At 49.7% G+C, this 22,733-nt stretch overlaps 3 pseudogenes; all 3 read right to left on the minus strand.

Moving 5' to 3' along the window:
• LOC109562512 (olfactory receptor 2S2-like) lies at positions 1–986 on the minus strand (annotated as a pseudogene).
• A 5,626-nt stretch (positions 987–6,612) lies between these two features.
• Positions 6,613–7,983, minus strand: LOC139184408 (olfactory receptor 2S2-like; annotated as a pseudogene).
• Positions 7,984–16,316: 8,333 nt separating this feature from the next.
• Positions 16,317–17,244, minus strand: LOC109562711 (olfactory receptor 13J1-like; annotated as a pseudogene).
• Between the last annotated feature and the right edge of the window lie 5,489 nt (positions 17,245–22,733).

Here is a 22,733-nt window from a genome sequence, read left to right on the forward strand (position 1 = left end):
TCAGCACACACACACCTGCCTGATGGACTTGAGAACAACAGGAGAGCGGGCCATCTTCCTGGAGAGGAGGTCTCCTCTCAGCAGAGCTATGGCAGCAGCTTTCATCTCTGCATTCCTTAGGCTGTAGATGATGGGGTTCAGCGATGGGGTCACGACCCCATAGAACAATGCAAGAAACTTATCCAAGTAGAGGTCCTTGGCCTTGGGCTTGAAGTACATGAAGGAGATAGTCCCATAGAAATCACCACCACTGTGAGGTGGGCAGAGCAGGTAGAGAAGGCTTTGTGCCGGCCGGCAGCAGAGGGCACCCTCAGGATGGCAGTGAGGATGAACACGTACGACAGGATGATGAGCAGCAGTGGGGGCAGTGTCACAATAGCTGAAGACACCGTTAATATCAGTGCATTGAGAGAGATGTCCCCACAGGCGAGTTTCAGCACTGCCAAGATCTCACAGAAGTGGTTGATGATATTGTGGCCACAGAAGGGGAGGCTCCAGGTGAGATTGGAATGGAGAAGGGAGTTGGCAAAGCCTGCCCCCCAGCTCAGCACCACCATCCACATGCTCGTGTGCCAGCTCATGAGCTCTGAGTAGCGAAGCGGCTGGCAGATGGCCACGGACCGGTCACACGCCATCATGGCCAGGAGCACGCACTCCGTGGAGCCTAGTGCCTGGGTCAGGTACATCTGCAGGGTACAGCCAGAGAAGGAGATGGTGCTCTGGGTTTCCAGGAAGTTGACCAGCATGAGAGGCACGAAGGAGGATGTGCCAGAGATGTCCATGAGGGCGAGGTTGCTGAGGAAGAAGTACATGGGGGTGTGCAGGCGGGAGTCCAGCATGTTCAGCCCGATGAGGAGGGCATTCCCCAGCACGTTCACAGAGTAGATGCCCAGGCAGAGCACAAACAGGACCATCTCTAGGTTGTGGTGGTCGTGTAGCCCCAGCAGGACAAACTCTGTCATGACCGTCTGGTTTGCCCCACTCATCTCAGTCTCCATCCATCTCATTTCACTCTTTTCCTATCTGCACCATGAAGGTGTTGGATTAATCACCAGTGGGCCTGGGAGCCAAGTAACGTGGATGTGTGACCTGGGGCGGGTCAGCCCTGCCTCTGGAACTCAGTTTCACCATCGGTACAATGAGAGAGTGGACTTCAGGTCTGCAAGCCAGCCCCCTCAGTTCTGTAGTTCTGGTGTAACTTACAGGAGATGGTGGTCCATTCTTATCTCCTAAGCTCTTCTCTCTTCTCCCCAGGCTGACCTAGGGGAGACAAGAGAATACATTTTTGTTTCTTGAGCTCCTTTTAAATCTGCAGTGCTCTTGGTTATTAAGAGGAAGCACGTTTTCTAGGTTATGACTTCATGTGGTTGAATGATGCCCACAGGATTTCAGATTCATTCAGTTACTGAGAATTTGTTGAGTGCCTACCCTGTGCAGGGTGTTTAGGTGCTGGGCTATATCAGTAAGAAAACTATGTGGACAAGAGATGCTGCATTTGTAACAAGTGCTGCTCCTCTTTCTCAAATTAAGTGGGATGAGCTTGGGAAGGCACGTGGGTGATGAGTGATGGTCACCTCATTCCTTTGGGCATAAAGGTTGAACATTTCTACTGCAAAAGATGTACAGCCTTATGCAGGTGTCTCTCCTTAAGATCACAGACCATGAATTGATTTTTAAAAGAATATACAAGAACATACTTATCCCAATAGAGCCACTGATCACAACATTTAACTCTGGTCATAAAAGCCAGTTGAGTATCTTCTTGGCCTCCATATAGCTTTTTAGAATAAATGATATTGACAATAATATTACACAGGAGGGAAAGGTAGGTTCTAATCTGGCAGAGGTGTCCTGGGTCACTGACCCACTCTATAAAGGGAGGGTGGGAAGCTGCCACAGTCTTTGCCCAGGAGCCTCCATGTCTCTTCTGAGGTGGGCTCAGCCCCTTGGGAAATGCCAGTGTCTGGAGGGAGCCAAGTGTCAAGTGTCAGATGGAAAGCTGTCTTGTGGCCCAGGTGACCCCCTGCTCTTAGGGATAAATAGGAGCTGATAGTGAACTTCCCTCCCTCCATCTCTTCACTCCTTGATGGACGTGAGGCCAATGTCCTATGACAACATTAGAGTCCTCTCTGTCCTTCAGCAATGGTTCCCTCCCTCTCATTCTTCCTGTAGAATTGCATCTATCGTTCAAATCAGCCGGTGAGCTTAACTCTTCCTAAATAAACCATGTCTGTCCCCAGAGCCATAACTTTGCCCAAGAAGTTCCCTTTTGAAGGCTTGTCCTCCCTCTCCTCCCCACTAGGGGGATGCTTCTTGTCCTCTTCAGAGCCCAACTCCTCTCTCCTTGTCTCCCACCTGCCCCCTGCACAGTTGCCTGCTCCCTTCTTCCTCCCACAGCCCTTGGCCACCCTCCCTGTTCTTGTGCTGCACACCTGTCTCCTCTGTCACACCTGAGAGCAGCCTCTGTCTACTTCGTCCAGGCACCTCATACTGTGAATGCTTCCAAGGCCAGTCAGTCAACAGATAGTCAGCTCAAAAACCCAGCACTGCATGACAGCTTCATAACTATGTATACCTCTCCAATATTGACCAAGTCACTTGGCCTGTGAGCCCCAATTTCCTTTTGAAAAGTGGGGATTCTGTGTATCGAGATGAGACTCAATTTAAAAGTACCAGTAAATCACCTAGCGGCAAGGCTTCAGGTCAGAGAGTGAGCCTTCAACCATGGCACCTGCTGGATCTGTGCTCTCCTTCTCCCAGACAAGACCTCCAGCATCTGTCAGGACTCCCTCTCTCCCCAGAGCTTGTGCTGGTTTTCCTTCCTCCAGCCTAAATCAGGGTGATATTGTTAAGGAAGTTTCTGGATCACATGGGGTAGGTGATTAATCTGGATCAGTCATTGACCGTAAATCTTACCCATGCAAACATTTGAAGGTAGGGATTCTCTTGCTGAAGTTTGGCAAACAGGTGAATAACTGCCTGAGTGTGATGGCTTACTAATTCGCACATCCAGGATATTATTATGGAGCACCTACTATGCACTGAGTGCTGGCGACACAGCAGAGGCTTACGTGCCTTCTTCCCTCGCAGTGTTTGCAGGCATCCCCTTTCTCTTGGTGACCTTGATCCTATTCCCTCCTTTCACTTGGCTTTAGAAACATCTAGATTCTCTTTGAGTCTGGAATGTAAAGACAGAGTAAAACTTGATGTCTGGAAAGCAGAAGTTAAAAGGGCAGGTCTTTCCCAGGTTATGACTTCATGTGGCTGGATTAAGTCCACAGCTTCATTTCAGATTCAAGTATAAGACCTTTGTCTATGTCCAAGAGTCCTGATAACCTCCCATTCCGACACTGGACACAGGAGTGGGGCTGTTTCCAGGCAAGTAAATGGTAGGAAACCACCTAACTCTGCATTTCTCTCCCCAAACTTGTCTCCATCAGAGAGACTAAGTGGGAATGGCATGGACATCGGAGGGCTTTGTCATCAGGCTCTGGCCTCCCCTCAACCCCGCCTCACCTCCTGCGCCTTCGGGCATGCCTCCCCACTTCAGCAGACCACACTCCCCATTGGTGGACAAACCCCACTGGCTCCTGTCCCCTCCTTTTCCCGCTGCTTTCCTCAGGCTGGAGCACCTTTCTCTCTGTACTCATCCTCCAAGGCTCAGCTCACACCCACCTCCTCCCTGGGGCTGCCCTCTCAGATGTCTCCACAGCACTGACCATCCTGACACCGTGATGCTCACACAGTCATTAGCACGGTTTGTTGTGCGTGTCATTCTCTCTCACACAATAGACTGTGAGCCACGGAAATCACAGGGCTGTGTCCAATTTACCCCCAACCTCCCCAGCACCCCACACAGGAGCTGCCATTTCAGATCCTGAGCTTTCCTTCCGCTAAAATCCTGATCCCCGATTTCCTACCTTGAGATGACCCTCCTTCTCCTTCCCCCATGTGCACACACAGGATGTGATCACAAGGACGAGAGCTTTGGGGGTGCCATCTCCTCCATGCAAGAACAACTGCTCCCTCTCAAGAGCTAAATGAGGAGACAGGTGGGTTTCCTTGCAATTGAACCATCTGATCAGAACACATTCATGGAAATCAGGAATAGCCCATGAAGCTGTAGGCTTCCCTGTCCATTACCAACTCCTGGAGTTCACTCAAACTCATGTCCATTCATTGGTGATGCCATCCAACCATCTCATCCTCTGTCTTCCCCTTCTCCTCCTGCCTCCAACCTTTCCCAGCATCAGCATCTTTCCCAATGAGTCAGTTCTTCGCATCAGGTGGCTAAAATATTGGAGCTTCAGGTTCAGCATCAGTCCTTCCAATGAATATTCAGGATTGATTGCCTTTAGGATTGATTGGTTTGATCTCCTTGCTGTCTAAGGGACTCTCAAGAGTCTTCTCCAACACCACAGTTCAAAAGCATCAATTCTTTGGTGCTCAGCTTTCTTTATGGCACAACTCTCACATCCATACATGACTACTGGAAAAACCACAGTTTTGACTAGACAGACCTTTGTCGGCAAAGTAATGTGTCTGCTTTGTAATATGCTGTCTAGGTTTGTCATAGTTTTTCTTCCAAGTCGCCAAGTGTCTTTGAATTTCATGGCTGTGGTCAGCATATACAGTGATTTTTGGAGCCCAAGAAAATAGTCTGTCACTGATTCCATTGTTTCCTCATCTGTTTGCCATGAAGTGATTGGACTGGATGCCATGATCTTTGTTTTTTGAATGAGTTTTAAACCAGCTTTTTCGCTCTCCTCTTTCACCTTCATCAAGAGGCTCTTTAGTTCCTCTTCAATTTCTGCCAATAGGGTGGTGTCATCTGCGTATTTGAGTGACAGTTCAATAACCTTCTGTTGGGAAAGCTCTGTGGAGCTACAGAGACAAGCCCCTAAATAGTCCTGCCTTCGAGGCACCCACATTGTTATGAAACATTGTGGACACAAAGCAGAAGGGCTTCAGTTCAGTTCAGTCGCTCAGTCGTGTCCCACTCTTTGTGACCCCATGGACTGCAGCATGCCAGGCCTCCCTGTCCATCACCAACTCACGGAGTTTACTCAAACTCATGCCCATTGAGTTGGTGATACCATCCAACCATCTCATCCTCTGTCGTCCCCTTCTTCTCCCACCTTCAACCTTTCCCAGCATCAGGGTCTTTTCAAATGTCAGTTCTTTGCATCAGGTGGCCCAAGTATTGGAGTTTCAGCCTCAACATCAGTCAGAAAGATTTACATAGCAAACAAACTGTGCCAACAAAGTGTCGTGGGACACAAAGCAGAGAGCCCCTTTAAAAAGCTAGGAAAGGCTGTGTTCAAGTGATGGTGTCGAAGGTGGCTTGAAAAAAAGTTCCAGATCTCCCCAGGGAACAGCATGAACAACATACAGAGATGTGGGGAGTACTGACAATGTAGAGAGGGGTTGGTGGTGTGCAGCGTGGATAGAACATCAGGCTCACAAAGCAGGGGCTGTTTTCTGGGGGCCCAAGGACTCAGCTGAAGAATGTGGTCTTCCTTCTGTGGTAAGAAGGAGGCACCATAGGTTCTTGGGTGGTGAATCAGCCAGGATCTGGCCAAAGTAGCAGGACCAGTGTGAGTGATTAAGGCTTTGTTGTGGAGAACAGAGCTGTCATTTGTGGGAGCTGCAGGAGAAGCCTGTGCCATGCTCGGCCTCTGCGCTTGGTGTCGCGTCTGAAGCTGTGCTCCGGTGGGTATGGGGCAGGTGGGGACAGACCAGCGCTCAAGAGGACACGGTGGAACCCATGTCAGGCCCTCATTGTCTTGGGTTCAGTGACACTGGTGACCCACAGGAGGACCTGGCACTCTCTGATTGGAGCTCCCTTCGCTCAGGCCTCAGAGCAGCTGCAGGTGGCCTGGCAGGAGCCCAAGGGGCTGCACTGACAGCAAGTGAGGGCTCCACCACCTCAGCGCGGCCTTGCCTCTGCCTTTCCATCTCTTCCAGATTCTCTCGTGCTCAACCTGAACCCAGAACCTGAGAGCAGAGTCAACTCTTGGAGGGCCGGTGGAAACCTAGCTGGATACTCCAGTCCAGAGTCACACAAGCCAGCTAACCAGGGCTCCCTGGGGTGATTAACCTGGAAGCAGCCAGTGAGGCACAGCTGGCCAGAGAATGGAAGCTCTAGAAATCTCTTGTAGCTCCTGGGTTGATGGTAGGGTAGTGGCATTGTCACCAGGCTCTTCAGGATTCCTTAGTCTTACCCATCCTTCAAGAAGTGGGGTAGGTGTGCATCTCCAACCCTTGGTGTCCGCTCTGGCCTTTGCCTTGAATGATTGGCCAAGGAGGTAGAAGTGGAAGCACCAGGTCATTTCTGAGTGGGAGCTGAAAGAATCCACACAGGCTTTGTCATCTTCTCTTCTTCTTTTGCCATTTGACCAGCAGTGTGCATAAGGCAGATGCTTTATCATCTTGAGGCCCACAGGATGAAAAAGATGAAGTTGATCCCCCATCCAAAATCTGATGGACTTGGAGAGTGAGCAAGTGCACTGGGATGACCCAGAGGGAGGGTATGGGGAGGGAGGAGGGAGGAGGGTTCAGGATGGGGAACACAGGTATACCTGTGGAGGATTCATTTCGATAATTGGCAAAACTAATACAATATTGTAAAGTTTAAAAATAAAATAAAATTTAAAAAAATAATAAAATAAAATAAAATTAAGCAGAGAGGAAAAAAAAGAAAGAAAAAAAATTAAAAAAAAGAAAAAGAACCTTTTTATTTTTAAGCCTCTGCAATTTTGAAATCATGGCCACAGTATAACTAGTTCCCCAGGTGGCGCTAGTGGTAAAAAAAATCCCCCTGCCAATACAGGAGACATAAGAGACCTTGGTTCGATACCTGGGTCGGGAAGATCCCCTGGAAGAGGATCTCGCAACCCACTCGAGTATTCTTGCTTGAAGAATGCCATGGACAAAGAAGCCTGGAAGGCTAGAGTCTATAGGTTCCCAAAGATTTGGACAGGACTAAAGTGACTCAGCACACACACACCTGCCTGATGGACTTAGAGAACAACAGGAAAGCGGGCCATCTTCCTGGAGAGGAGATCTCCGCTCAGCAGCTTTCACCTCTGCATTCCTTAGGCTGTAGATGATGGGGTTCAGGGATGGGGTCACGACCCCATAGAACAATGCAAGAAGCTTATCCAAGTAGAGGTCCTTGGCTTTGGGCTTGAAGTACATGAAGGAGGTAGTCCCATAGAAAATCACCACCACTGTGAGGTGGGCAAAGCAGGTAGAGAAGGCTTTGTGCCAGCTGGCAGCAGAGGGCACCCTCAGGAGGGCAGTGAGAATGAACCCTTAGGACAGGAAGATGAGCAGCAGTGGGGGCAGTGTCACAACAGCTGAAGACACTGTTAATAGCAGTGCATTGAGACAGATGTCCCCACAGGCTAGTTTCAGCACTGCCAAGATTTCACAGAAGAAGTGGTTGATGATATTGTGGCCACAGAAGGGGAGGCTCCAGGTGAGAATGGAATGGAGAAGGGAGTTGGCAAAGCCTTCCCCCCAGCTCAGGGTTGCCATCCACATGCACATGTTCCAGCTCATGAGCTCTGAGTAGGGAAGAGGCTGGCAGATGGCCACATACCAGTCACACGCCATCATGGCCAAGAGCACGCACTCCGTGGTGCCCAGCGCCAGGGTCAGGTACATCTGCAGGGCACAGCCAGACAAGGAGATGGTGCTCTGGGTTTCCAGGAAGTTGACCATCATGAGAGGCACGAAGGAGGATGTGCCAGAGATGTCCATGAGGGCGAGGTTGCTGAGGAAGAAGTACATGGGGGTGTGCAGGCGAGGGTCCAGCATGTTCAGCCCGATGAGGAGGGTGTTCCCTAGCACGTTCACGGAGTAGATGCCCAGGCAGAGCACAAACAGGACCATCTCTAGGTTGTGGTGGTTGTGTAGCCCCAGCAGGACAAACTCTGTCACGACCGTCTGGTTTGCCCCATTCGTCTCACTCTCCATCCGTCTCATTCTCCCTCTTTTCCCATCTGCACCATGAAGGTGTTGGTTAAGCACCAATGGGCCTGGGAGCCAAGCAACATGTGTGACCTGGGGCGGGTCAGCCCCGCCTCTGGAACTCAAGTTCACCATCAGTATAATGAGAGAGTGGACGTCAGGTCTGTAAGCAAGCCCCCTCAGTTCTGTCGTTCTGGTGTAACTTACAGGAGATTGGGTCCATTCTAATCTCCTAAGCTCTTCTCTCTTCTCCCCAGGCTGACCTAGGGGAGACAAGAGAATAAATTGTTGTTTCTTGAGCTCTTTGAATCTGCAGTGTTCTTGGTTATTAAGAGGAAGCACGTTTTCTAGGTTATGACTTCATATGGCTGAATGATGCCCATAGGATTTCAGGTTCATTCACTTACTGAGGATTTGACAGTGCCTACCCTGTGCAGGGTGTTTAGGTGCTGGGCTATATCAGTAAGAAAACTAAGTGAACAAAAGATGCCACAATTATAACAAGTGCTGCTCCTCTTTCTCAAATTAAGTGGGATGAGCTTGGGAAGGCAGGTGGATGATGAGTGATGGTCACCTCATTCCTTTGGGCATAAAGGTTGAACATTTCTACTGCATAGGATGTACAAGCCTTATTCAGGTGTCTCTCATTAAGATCAGAGACCATGCATTGATTTTTAAAAGAATATACAAGAACATACTTATCCCAATAGAGCCACTGGTCACAACATTTAACTCTGGTCATAAAAGCCAGTTGAGTATCTTCTTGGCCTCCATATAGCTTTTTAGAATAAATAATGTTGACAATAATATTACAGAGGAGGGAAATTCAGGTTCTAATCTGGCAGAGGTGTCCTAGGTCACTGACCCACTCTATAAAGGAAAGGTGGGGAGCGGCCACAGTCTTTACCCAGGAGCCTCCATGTCTCTTCTGAGGTGGGCTCAGCCCCTTGGGAAATGCCAGTGTCTGGAGGGAGCCAAGTGTCAAGTGTCAGATGGAGAGCTGTCTTGTGGCCCAGGTGACCCCCTGCTCTTAGGGATAAATAGGAGCTGATAGTGAACTTCCCTCCCTCCATCTCTTCACTCCTTGATGGACGTGAGGCCAGTGCCCCATGACAACATTAGAGTCCTCTCTGTCCTTCAGCAATGGTTCCCTCCCTCTCATTCTTCCTGTAGAATTGCATCTATCGTTCCTATCAGCCAGTGAGCTTACTCTTCCTAAATAAACCATGTCTGTCCCCAGAGCTATACCTTTGCCCAAGAAGTTCCCTTTTGAAGGCTTGTCCTCCCTCTCCTCCCCACTAGGGGGATGCTTCTTGTTCTCTTCAGAGCCCAGCTCCTCTCTCCTTGTCTCCCACCTGCCCCCTGCACAGTTGCCTGCTCCCTCCTTCCTCCCACAGCACTTGGCCATCCTCCCTGTTCTTGTGCTGCACACCTGGCTCCTCTGTCACTCCTGAGAGCAGACTCTGTCTACTTTGTCCAGGCACCTCATACTGTGAATGCTTCCAAGGCCAGTCAGTCAACAGATAGTCAGTTCAAAAACCCAGCACTGCATGACAGCTTCATAACTAAGTATAGCTCTCTAATATTGACCAAGTCACTTGGCCTGTGAGCCTCAATTTCCTTTTGAAAAGTGGGGATTCTGTGTAGTCCAGATGCGACTCACATAAAAAAGTACTGGTAAATCACCTAGTGGCAAGGCTTCAGGTCAGAGAGTGAGCCTTCAACCATGGCACCCGCTGGATCTGTGCTCTCCTCCTCTCAGACAAGACCTCCAGCATCTGTCAGGACTCCCTCTCTCCCCAGAGCTTGTGCTGGTTTTCCCTCCCCCAGCCTAAATCAGGGTGATATTATGAAGGAAGTTTCTGGATCATATGGGGTAGGTGATTAATCTGGATCAGTCATTGACCGTAAATCTTACCTATGCAAACATTTGAAGGTAGGGATTCTCTTGCTGAAGTTTGGCAAACAGGTGAATAACTGCCTCAGTGTGATGGCTTATTAATTCGCACATCCAGAATATTATTATGGAGCACCTACTATGCACTGAGTGCTGGCGACACAGCAGAGGCTTATGTGCCTTCTTCCCTCGCAGTGTTTGCAGGCATCCCCTTTCTCTTGGTGACCTTGATCCTATTCCCTCCTTTCACTTGGCTTTAGAAACATCTAGATTCTCTTTGAGTCTGGAATGTAAAGACAGAGTAAAACTTGATGTCTGGAAAGCAGAAGTTAAAAGGGCAGGTCTTTCCCAGGTTATGACTTCATGTGGCTGGATTAAGTCCACAGCTTCATTTCAGATTCAAGTATAAGGCCTTTGTCTATGTCCAAGAGTCTGATAACCTCCAATTCCGACACTGGACACAGGAGTGGGGGTGTTTTCAGGCAAGTAAATGGTAGGAAACCACCTAACTCTGCATTTCTCTCCCCGAACTTGTCTCCATCAGAGAGACTAAGTGGGAATGGCATGGACATCGGAGGGCTTTGTCATCAGGCTCTGGCCTTTACTCAACCTGCCTCACCTCCTGCGCCTTCGGGCATGCCTCCCCACTTCAGCAGACCACACTCCCCATTGGTGGACAAACCCCACCGGCTCCTGTCCCCTCCCTTTCCTCCTGCTTTCCTCAGGCTGGAGCACCTTTCTCTCTATACTCATCCTCCAAGGCTCAGCTCACACCCACCTCCTCCCTGGGGCTGCCCTCTCAGATGTCTCCACAGCACTGACCATCCTGACACCGTGATGCTCACACAGTCATTAGCACGGTTTGTTGTGCATGTCATTCTCTCTCACACAATAGACTGTGAGCCACGGAAATCACAGGGCTGTGTCCAATTTACCCCAACCTCCGCAGCGCCCCACACAGGAGCTGCTGTATAAGATCCAGTGCTTTCCTTCTGCTAAAATCCTGATCCCCGATTTCCTACCTTGAGATCACCCTCCTTCTCCTTTCCCCCATGTGCACACACAGGATGTGATCACAAGGACGAGAGCTTTGGCGGTGCCATCTCCTCCATGCAAGAACAACTGCTCCCTCTCAAGAGCTAAATGAGGAGACAGGTGGGTTTCCTTGCAATTTAAGCATCTGTTCAGAACACATTCACGGAAATCAGGAATAGCCCATGAAGCTGTAGGCTTGTCACCCCAAGGAAATAAGACTCTGTGTAGAAAACACCATGCTGCCAGGTTACTGCCAGCTTGGACTGCAACATGGGCTCAGGCTGGCACCACAGACAGCAACTGTAGCTCTCTTGGTCCATCAAGGTGAGCTGAGTTTTGGCTATTTTCAGAATGGATAACTAACAAGAATGTATTGCACAACACATGGAATTGTACTCAATGTTATGTGCCAGCCTGGATGGTGGGGAGGGGGAGGAGGAGAATGGGTCCTTGTATCTGAATGACTGAGTCCCTTCCCTGTTCACCTGAAACTACCTCAATATTGTTCATCTGCTATACCCCAATACAAAATAAAAAGCTTAAAGTTTAAAATCATAAAGATCTTACAGTGGGAAAAAAAAGATGAACAGAGTCTTGCTGCAGTAACACACAACCTCAGGATTTTAGTGACTTAGCAGGACAGAGGTTTAGTTTTCACCCTTCATATCCATTGCAGGTTTTCAGGGGGCTCTGTTCCAGGTTGTCATCCTCAGAGACACTGGCTCCTCCCTTTGGGATGTCACCAGTTCTCACAGCTGGGGAAGAACACAGGAGAATCTCACACCAGCAGGTCACTGGTCCAACCCAGAAGCAACATGTGTCCCATCTGTCCACAGCCTGCTGCCCTGTGTAATCCTACAAATGCCCAGAGGAGGACGACCAGACATGCTGCAGAGCATTTTGGTGCAATGGTGTTTTGCAGTAGACTCAGGAAACCACTCTAGCATCTGTCTGACAGGTCTGTCATTTCATCATGTCCTGGAAAGTCAGGTTCACAGAGAATCACTGTCTAATTCTCTCCCCACTTGTAGCCCTTCTGAGAAGCAAGGTGATGCCCTGGAAGGAGCCCTAGACTGGGAGTGAGGGGTCCAGGTTTGATTCTTGCCCTTGTTCCCCTTCTGCTGTATGACCTTCATTGAGTTTCTCCTCGTGTGAAATGGAATCATTCAATATGTGGCTTCTTACACTCTGTACCATCCCCGAAATATTCCTTCATCGTTCTAGCAACTTCCAACCCAGATAAATATCATGTCAGTTTCATTGGCTGGTAAATCTAGTTTGAACCATTTCATTCTTATTTTAAGCTTCAGACATGATTTAAAGGAAGTTGAGGAGTACAAGGAGAAGCTGCTGTTAGAATGACCCAGAAGTTCCCTCATCTGGATTCCCGCATCACTCCACACTGACAGCAGAGACGGTGAGTGTGGGCTTTGGAGACAGACCGCCAAGCCCAAGTCTGAGACCTGCCACTTGCTAATGGCTTTCTCAGTCTCAGCCTCCTTACCTGTAGGGATAAAAATAGTATTTCCTTGTGGGGGAATTTGAGGATTGAGTGAAAGGCGTTAGCACGGACGTTTGCACAGGGTAAGTATTCAGCAAGTGAAGTGGATATTATGGTGTCACTTTGTTCCCTTCTCCAAGCAGGTATTCTGGTTTCTGTATGATTAAAAAAGATTTCAGGAGAATAGTCAACATGCTAGATGGATTTTCCTTGCCTCCTACCTGTTGTCCAGTGACATTAGGGCAGGCAGGTGGCTGGAGAAGCTGCCAGGTGAGGTGATCTGAGGCTTGGGAGAGCAGGGGGAGGGAGTGCTGAGTTCATTACCAGCAGACACACTGTGCTGGGGTGGGCCAGGATCGAGGCCCCGAGCTCCTGAGGCTCAGCCTCCTTGTCCCCTGCCATGTAGGCATGTCTCCTGCTCCCTGCCTTCCGGGACTCGTATTCCCTGCCCAATTTAAAGTTCAGACTCTGCAATAACACAAGTTTGCAGACTTGGCACAATGTGGCTTCAGAGACTCCAGGTTCCCTGTGCTGCCGCAGGAGGGCCTGGCTGGGTGAGGTGGGCACAGGAGAGACACTGGACAGGAATCTGAAGACTGGGTCTCACTGCAGCCTGGGTCTCACTGCAGCCCTGCCCCTTGGACCTGAAACTTGGGGGCTATGAAGTGGGATGTCTCCTGGCAGGAGTGCCATGGGAACCTGTGCTCATGAAAGGTTGTTGTTATAGTTTAGTCGCTAAGTTGTGTCTGACTCTTCTTGTGAGTGTTGTGATCCTGTGGACTGTAGCCCACCAGGCTACTCTGTCCATGGGTTTTCCTACACAGAAATACTGGAGTTGCCATTCCCTTCTCCAGGGGATCTTCCACCCAAGAATCGAAACTGTGTCTCCTGCATTGGCAGGCAGGTTCTTGACCACTGAGCCACCAGGGAAGGTTAAGGAAAGGGAATTGCTGTACAGGGTGAGGCCCTGGGCCCCTGTGATGCATGTGAAGCCAGTGATTGCGCTGGGTGTGTGAGTTTCTGCAGGTCCCCTTTCATGTTTCCCTTGCTGTGCCTTTCTCTTTCCTTCACAAGAAACGATGACAACTTGACAGAGCTTAGGACTAAAAACAGCCTTAAATAATGCGGCAGCAATTGCACATTTTCTGAATAAACTGTGATATGTCTCTGGGAATATCTTTTTGTCAACAACACAGGTCGAAATAAAACACTGGAAGACTGTCACTGCTTGTTTTCTAACTGCTGAGGAACGGGACCATCTTGCCACCATGGATGCCCACAGACAAGCTCCTCCCAGCCCTCCCGCCACTTCCAGCCTACTCTTTTCTTCCTTATCTCTCAGGGCGTCTCTCAGGGTGATGCAACATCCATCCAAAAACCTCAGAAGCTCAAGCATCAAACCACAGTCTCCTCCTTCCTCAGCCACCTCTGCCTTCAGTCCGATATCCCCCGGACATCAGCTCCATGCTCTCTGCCTGACCGTCCACGTGGCTCAGGCCCCATCCATGCTTCCTCACATCCTTCCCTCAGGCATGGGTGCTTCCCCTCTGTGCTCTATCTGGAGCCACGTGATCTTCCATTTCTCAAAAAGAATACTATCTTTTAAGTTCTAAGTTATGTTCATTTTAGAAGTATTGAACAAGGTTGGAAAGAATAATTCAGAAAGCAATATTAATCTGTAACTCCATCACCTGTAGGAAACATTTGTTAGTTAATGTTTTGTCCTAATTTTCCAGGAATTTCTATATACATACGTATTCATATATCCTTAAGAAAGTATCATTAAAAAAATTGAGATTATATTAAGTACAAAGTTACTTGTTCTATCTTTTTTATGTTAATTACAGTGTGAGCATTTCCCTTCATCAATTATTCTTCAAAAAATAAGATTTACAATGGCTGTGTCACAATCCATCATTGGGCTCCACCAGAATTTACTTACACATTCTGCCCCAGTTAAACATTATGAGTCTTACAATTTTTTGTTGCCAAAAATACCTCTGTGACTAATAACATATAGATAGATAAATAGACAAATCTTTGTACCTGTAACAATTTTCTCTGAGTAATTCATAAAAGTAGAGGTGTTGGGTCAAAGGGTGTGAAGTTTTCAAGTCTCTTGACTGATACCCACAACTTACTTGGCAGGAAGCTCATATAAATTTATTCACACCCTCACCAGCTGTGTAAGATATTACCTGCTTCACCGCACTATAGTTAGCGATATATGTCAGAAAAATTCTTTGCAGTTTCATGGGTGAAGTATGGTGTCTAATCAGTGACCCTGCTAAAAGGAAGTGTGATTGTAAACTCCCATCCCCACAGCATAAAGTCCAAACTCCTGTCATGGCATCAAAGGCCTAGCAGAGCATCTCTGCAGAAGCTTCGCCCGGGCTTGGTCAGCTGTGGGCTGCGGGCTGCGCTGCTCTCCTCTGTGCCTCTGTTCTGACCAGCAGAGGAAGCAGGAAGACAGACTGGAGGGTACCTGAGGGCTCAGACAAGCACTGTGCTTACCTACAGGGCGCAGGAGAGCTGGCCTGCTGCTCGGCGGCTGAGCTCTCCCATCACACAAGATGGTACCACTGAGGCCAGAGGAGGCAGGGAATGGAGATGCTCTCAAGCCTGAGTCCATTTCCTCTGTGTGTTCAAACCTGGGAAGAGGCTGAGCTCCAGGAAGAGGTGGAAATGGCAGGGTCTTAGTAGGTGGGTTGAAGATGGGTGAAGCAGAGTCTCCCCAAGGCCACATGAAGCGTGGACGCTCGGCAGGGAGGCAGTGGAGCGGCTGCTGCTAAAGCGACAGAGGAAGCCAGACCCTCCGCTGCTCCGGTGACCAGTGTCCCAGGGCCTGGGCTGGGCTGGAAATCGTGGAGGCTGGGCCTCGTCACTGCCTCTGCCGTCAGCTCCTCAGACACTAGACTGTGCCTGTCATCTGTGAACTTCATCTCAGCTCTGCTCAGATTTGGGGAGGACCCCAGGCTCTGCCCTACATTGATGTATTTTCTGTTTATTTAAGAAACCGGTGTGGGCTTGGGGTTGGGCAGGGCCAGACCTTGGGACAGAGTGAAATCCGGTATTACTGGCTCTTAGAGCAACACTGAAATAAAGCAGGAGGAGCACAGTGAGAGGTGCAGAGTGGGGAGGCTTCCTGGAGGAGGTGTCATTCAAGATGGGCCTTGAGGTGGGGGAGGGGTAAATCAGGAGTTGGGGATTAACAGATTTACAGTACTCTATGTAAAATAGGAAAACAATAAGGACCTCATGTGTAGCTTAGAGAATTTCATTTTAAAAATAAAAAGAAGGGCCTCGAGGATCAGGAAGTCCTTTTACAGAGGGAGCTGTGTGTCAGGTGGGAGCTGCCTTGTGGGAAGAACCAAGAAGGGCACAGAGTCGGGCATTGCTGGGCACACGAGGCTCCTGCCGGGTTGGTGTGTGGGGCTGACAAGAGGGAGTCTGTGTGACACAGGGCGGGGAGGGGATTGGTCATGAGCAGCAGGGCCAGGCTGCAGGGGTCTGGAATACCCCCGCGAAGCCCTTTCATTTCATCCTGAGAACTCTGGGAGCCATTCAGGTATTTCAGCCAAGACAGACACATGATCAAATAGACTTTTCCGAAATATCCCTCTGGATGACCCTTGGAGGATAGATTGGCTGGAACAAGACTGAAATCTTGAGGCCAGCAGGGAGGCTGGTGTGAAGATGCGGGGACTGATGCTCAGAGCTGGCCCAAAGCTCTGCCTGGGGAAGGAACAAAGGTGAATTGTGAGCTCGGATCTGTGGCAGGATCAGTGGGAGGTGGTGCTGCCTTTCTGGGTTGAAGATTCCAGACCCCCAACTCTGCACCCTACCCATCCTCTCTGTAGGCGAAGGCAGACCTGAGCTGCTAACCTGCAGGAGCCCTGGCCTCCCTCACCTGGAGGTCTGTATCCTGCCCCACACCTTCCTGGCAGCCTCCTTCACCTCCTTGTTCCTCAGGCTGTAGATGACGGGGTTCAGCATGGGTGTGACCACAGCATAGAGGACCGTGAAGACCTCGTCAGAGATATGAGCCTCCTTGCTCTTGGGTTTCATGTACATGAAGATGACGGTGCCATAGAAAAGCATAACCACGGCCAGGTGTGCTGAGCAAGTAGAGAAGGCTTTGTGGCGCCCGGCGGCTGAGGGTGGTGGCCAGGATAAGCGTGTAGGACAGGCAGACGAAGGCCAGGGGCACGGGCAGCAGCAAGATGGCACCCACCAGCAGGAAGACCTCACTGATGGACGTGTCACCACAGGCCAGCTTCAGGACTGCCAGGATCTCGCAGGTGAAGTGACTGACCACACGGTGGCCGCAGAAGGGCAGCCTCATGGCGATGACTGTCTCAGTCACTGACTTGCAGAGACCAAGGACCCAGGCAGCCCCGGCCAGCAACCAGCAGAGCTGGTGGCTCATCAGCACGGGGTACCTAAGGGGCTGGCAGATGGCCAGGTAGCGATCATAGGCCATGATGGCGAGCAGCAGACACTCTGTGGAGCCTGTAGACAGACTCAGACACATCTGGAGTGCACAGCCAAGAAAGGAGATGGTCTTCTGGGCTGACAGGAGGTGGACAAGCATCAGGGGGACAAAAGTGGACGTGTAGCAGATGTCCAGGATGGAGAGGTTGCCCAGGAAGAAGTACATGGGTGTGTGCAGGCGGGCATCCAGCACGCTGACCACCACGATGCCTGTGTTCCCCAGCAGGGTCACCAGGTACATGGCTGAGCACAGAGGGAAGAGCAGGTGCTCCAGGGCAGGGTAACCGGAAAATCCTTTCAGGAAGAACTCAGACACCTCTGTGCTGTTGACTGGCTCCATATCACAGAGCTCTGGAGGGACGCACGGCTAGGAGGCAGGGTAAGAGGGTGCAGGGTTTATGGGTGAAGAATATTGCTAGGGCCTTTTCGATCCCTGACACACTTTCTCTCTGAGACTTTGGGTAGTCCCAATACTTCTTCCAGTTTTCAATAGATCCACGTGAAAAATGAGGAATGAGGTGGGTCAGAATTTCTCTAAGAGAGTGTTAATGGAAATGTGGGCAAACTGAAAAAGCAATTTGAAACAACGTTGGATTAATCAAAAGCAAAGAATTAACTGCGGAACTTCTCAGAGTCATTAACACACCACTGTGATTGGTGACTTTCTGAATGTGATGCAGAGAGTAGGCAGTTCCCAAACTTATTTGACCATAGATCCACCTTTTACAGAGCACCTGTTAACCTTCTGCAAATGAGTATTCTAGTAGCAGAGTTTCGGGAACAATGAGCTGGATGGAAGGTCCTCAAATCTTAGAATCACCTGTAAGGATTACATGAGAATCACCTGGAAAGTTTGTGAAAACACAGTTTTTATCTTATTCAGTCTGAGTGATGCTGTTCTGTTGGTCAGGGGACCACACTTTGAGAATCACTGGGCTAGATGGTCTCTGAGGGTCCTCCTGGCTTTCAGGAAGTCTTGAGTTATATCACACTTCCCACTGATGAAGATGCCCGTCTCATTTATCTCTCAGCCTGCAAAACTCTGACTTGCCTCTGCAGTCAGCTCTGGTCTCCATGCATGAAGCACACGTGCTTTGTATTGGAGGGGCTCCTGGCCTCTGAGCCTATTAGGGGCTCGTCCACCTGTGAGCCCATAGGTCCTGCTTCATCAGCTACTGTGGATTGACCTTCAGAATTGATCTTCACCATATTCATTGGAAGGACTGATGCTGAAACTGAAGCACCAATACTTTGACCACCTGATGCAAAGAGCTGACTAATTAGCAAAGACCCTGATTCTGGGAAAGATTGAAGGAGGGAGGAGAAGGGGAAGACAGAGGATAAGATGGTTGGATGCCACCACTCACTTAAGAGACATGAGTTTGAGCAAGCACTGGGATTGATGATAGACAGGAAAGCCTAGCATGCTGCAGTTCATGGGATCGCAAAGTTTTGGACATGACTGAACAACTGAACTGACTACCTATGTGTTTTTGAGTGAAAGTTTGATGGACCTTTCAGCCTGCCTCCTATTTTCTCTTAACCTGAGCCAGGGCTGCTTGGGCTTCATGAACTCCTAGGCATCAAATTGCAATAAGCTCTGAGAGATTAATCCACTGGAGCTCCCACTGTGCAGGTAGGGAAACTGAGGCTGCACAGCAGGTTCCTGGCAAGATGAGTCTAGAATCCTGTTCTCCTAACAACAAGACAGCTGCACTGAGCTCACAGCAGAATTTTGCTTCTGTTAAACCCCAAATATTGGTTGTTCTTTCATCACCCTAGATGGACATCTTTCTCCTAAGTGTCTCCCCCTACTCCTAATCTTCTCACCAGCTAAGGAGCAGGACTTAAACTTTCCCTCGTGTTTCGGGCTCTTGGAACCCGTGGGACACACTGTCCAAGCCTGGTCTGGGCTGGGCACCAGTCCTCTCAATGCCACCCTTGCCGGAGACAGTTTCCTTCTGTTAGTCCTACCATGTTTATTGCTTTCAGAATCGAGAAGGGATTGAGTTCCTCTCACACCCCAGACAGGGTGCTAGGCATTAGGGGAAGGAATGAGAACACATGTGCCTCCAGGCCAGGAAGCCTCAACCATTCCATGACAATAATCCTCTCCAGTTCCTAGCTGAGCCTCATCCTGCTTCTATTGGCATGCCTCTAGTGACAGAAAGGTTACTCCCTTAGACACACTTTTCTTTTTGCTGTCAGGCCACTCGACGCGTCACAAAATCCTTCCTGATGTGGACTCTCTCTGAGTCTCCCTGGCGCTCCACCACCCAGTCAGGCCCAGGCTGGGGCCCCCTGTGGACTCTGCCCTCACATGCACAGACGCGGGGTCCCGAGTTTTGCGTCCTGCCTCGGGGGCGGAGGGGCCTTTCTGTAGCAAAGAGAGCAATGGCCTCGCCCTGGGATCCCAGATAGAATGTCTTGCCTCACTTTGACTGTGTCTGGAGATGCACCTGTCTACCTGTGTGCACAAACACTTGACTGGCAGCCAGGTGCACATGTTCACCTGTGAGTATATACACCACATCAGGCTCATGTGTGTGCATGTACAGTCCTTTGCTTGAGTGTATGTGTAGTAGGCACTCTCTTGTTCTCTTTCACACACACACATACACACACACACACACACACACAACCAGTAGAGCAAGCCCTTGGACCTGTGGCCAGAGCTTCAGAGGACCAGGCTGGACAGAGGAGGTGTGTGGAGACCAGGCAGGGGCCCTGGACGTATCAAGGGAGAAGCAGCAGCCCTGCAGTTGGGGAGCAATCTCTGCCTGGGATGAACCATGAGCACAAAGAAAGCTCAGACTCAGGACATGGTGAGCAGACCTGCTCAGTGCTTCATCGGCCTTCCGGCCTGAGTGCTGAGAACCTGAGAATCTGAGCCGCTCAGCCCTCTCTCCTGGACTGGGGGCCAAGAAGAGCCGGGAGGAGGGATGTGGCTGCAGGCTATGGGACTCTGCTTCCCAGAGCTGGGCCAGGGAGCTTTGTTTGCAGAGCCCACAGTGTCTTTCAGTGTATCTTCTGGCCAAATGCTATCTGAAAACCAGTTCAAGTGCCACTTCCCCTGGGGAGCCTCCCTTTATCCTCTCCCAGCCCACCTGAGCCCTCTGTCCTGTATGCATCACAGCCATGTGTGTGCACCTGAAGGATGTGCTCACATTTCTCACTGGCTTCCAGCCTGTTGCTTAGCCCCACAAGCTCACCCCTCCTCACCCAGATTCTGAAGGCCAAGCTGAAGCCCCCAGCCTGGCCACAGCCAACTTCTTCCTGTCCCATTGCCACTTCCTGAGGCTAAGACACATTGGGAGTGAGCAGCTGGCTGCTCAATCTGAGTAGTTCCTAGCCTGGATGTCACCTGTCTGAACTGGGAGGGGGCTTGCAGATCAGCAAGACCACCCCTTGTTATGTATGGGAGAAATGAAACTCAAAGAAGGAAGGGGCTTGCCCAGTGCTGCACAGTGAGTTAGAGGGGAAACCAGGGCTGCAGGAATTCCCTGGGGCTCCTGATCCCAGCCCTTTCCTCTGCCCTATGTAACCATTTTTTTACTAACCTTCAGCCTCTTCCAGATCCATGTGCCTTGTTTCCTGGAAGATGTTTCTGAGACCAGGAACCTTCACTGGCTGTAATCAGGAGAAAACAGGTCCAAGAAGCAGGTCTGAGCCTCCTCTAGCCAGGGAACCTCAGTGGACAGGACCCGGAGTTACACATTACTGGAGATTTCCAAACTAAGAAGACTCACCTAGGCTGTCGTAGAGTTTAGTAAAGTGTTTGCAATATGATACAGTTAAGTGGAGCTCTTAGAATTTGGGAGAAGTAGACCAAGCACTTAGAATGCAGCGCATTCTCTGCAGTGTGTCAGGTTTGGTAGAACTAGGAGATTCTGGTGGGCTCAAGGCTGAGCAGGGTGCCCAGTGGTTCATTGTCAGCAACCAGGGACTGCCCGCCCGATCAGCTCCCAGCCCCATGCTGGCTGACAGCCTCCTGGGGAGCAGGGACCTTTCAAAGCTCCCTGCACCAGGGGAACGCACCATCCCCAAGGCAATTTAGAGGCAGAAGGGAAAATTCACCCAGCTTAGAAACTTTGGGGTACTTCAGGGATGATGTCCCAAAGACCCAATTACACAGAGTCTACATAGAGATCTTAATTGATGTAGAAAAGTTGGAGGAGGTGGCTCAGGGCCAGGAATCCACCCTCACAGGTCAGTCCTCAGTGTGGGCCATGAACGTGTACAGGATCAATAAATGAATGGATGGATGGATGCACAATTAAGTCAATGTATAGGCCACTCTTGGTGAATACATTTAAAGACATTGGGGTGACTGAATGAACAATTGATAGGCAGTTTCACCTTTAAGGGAAACTCTGTCCCCATTAACAGCCACACTCCATTTCCACTCAAGTTTCTTCTGGCCCTCAGTTCAGTTCAGTTGCTCAGTCGTGTCTGACTCTTTGCGAGCCCATGAATCGCAGCACGCCAGGCCTCCCTGTCCATCACCAACTCCTGGAGTGCACTCAAACTCATGTCCATTCATTGGTGATGCCATCCAACCATCTCATCCTCTGTCTTCCCCTTCTCCTCCTGCCTCCAACCTTTCCCAGCATCAGCATCTTTCCCAATGAGTCAGTTCTTTGCATCAGGTGGCCAAAATATTGGAGCTTCAGGTTCAGCATCAGTCCTTCCAATGAATATCAGGATTGATTGCCTTTAGGATTGATTGGTTTGATCTCCTTGCTGTCCAAGGGACTCTCAAGAGTCTTCTCCAACACCACAGTTCAAAAGCATCAATTCTTTGGTGCTCAGCTTTCTTTATGGCACAACTCTCACATCCATACACAACTACTGGAAAAACCACAGCTTTGACTAGACAGACCTTTGTCGGCAAAGTAATGTGTCTGCTTTGTAATATGCTGTCTAGGTTTGTCATAGTTTTTCTTCCAAGTCGCCAAGTGTCTTTGAATTTCATGGCTGTGGTCAGCATATACAGTGATTTTTGGAGCCCAAGAAAATAGTCTGTCACTGATTCCATTGTTTCCTCATCTGTTTGCCATGAAGTGATTGGACTGGATGCCATGATCTTTGTTTTTTGAATGTTGAGTTTTAAACCAGCTTTTTTGCTCTCCTCTTTCACCTTCATCAAGAGGCCCTTTAGTTCCTCTTCATTTCTGAAATAGGGTGGTGTCATCTGCGTATTTGAGTGACAGTTCAATAACCTTCTGTTGGGAAAGTTCTGTGGAGCTACAGAGACAAGCCCCTAAATAGTCCTGCCTTCGAGGCACCCACATTGTTATGAAACATTGTGGACACAAAGCAGAAGGGCTTCAGTTCAGTTCAGTCGCTCAGTCGTGTCCCACTCTTTGTGACCCCATGGACTGCAGCATGCCAGGCCTCCCTGTCCATCACCAACTCCCGGAGTTTACTCAAACTCATACCCATTGAGTTGGTGATACCATCCAACCATCTCATCCTCTGTCGTCCCCTTCTTCTCCCACCTTCAATCTTTCCCAGCATCAGGGTCTTTTCAAATGTCAGTTCTTTGCATCAGGTGGCCAAAGTATTGGAGTTTCAGCCTCAACATCAGTCAGAAAGGTTTACATAGCAAACAAACTGTGCCAACAAAGTGTGGTGGGACACAAAGGAGAGAGCCCCTTTAAAAAGCTAGGAAAGGCTGTGTTCAAGTGATGGTGTCTAAGGTGGCTTGAAAAAAAGTTCCAGATCTCCCCAGGGAACAGCATGAACAACATACAGAGATGTGGGGAGTACTGACAATGTGGAGAGGGGTTGGTGGTGTGCAGCGTGGATAGAACATCAGGCTCACAA

Source organism: Bos indicus, chromosome 8 (genome assembly GCF_029378745.1).
Source record: "Bos indicus isolate NIAB-ARS_2022 breed Sahiwal x Tharparkar chromosome 8, NIAB-ARS_B.indTharparkar_mat_pri_1.0, whole genome shotgun sequence".
Lineage (NCBI taxonomy): Eukaryota > Metazoa > Chordata > Mammalia > Artiodactyla > Bovidae > Bos > Bos indicus.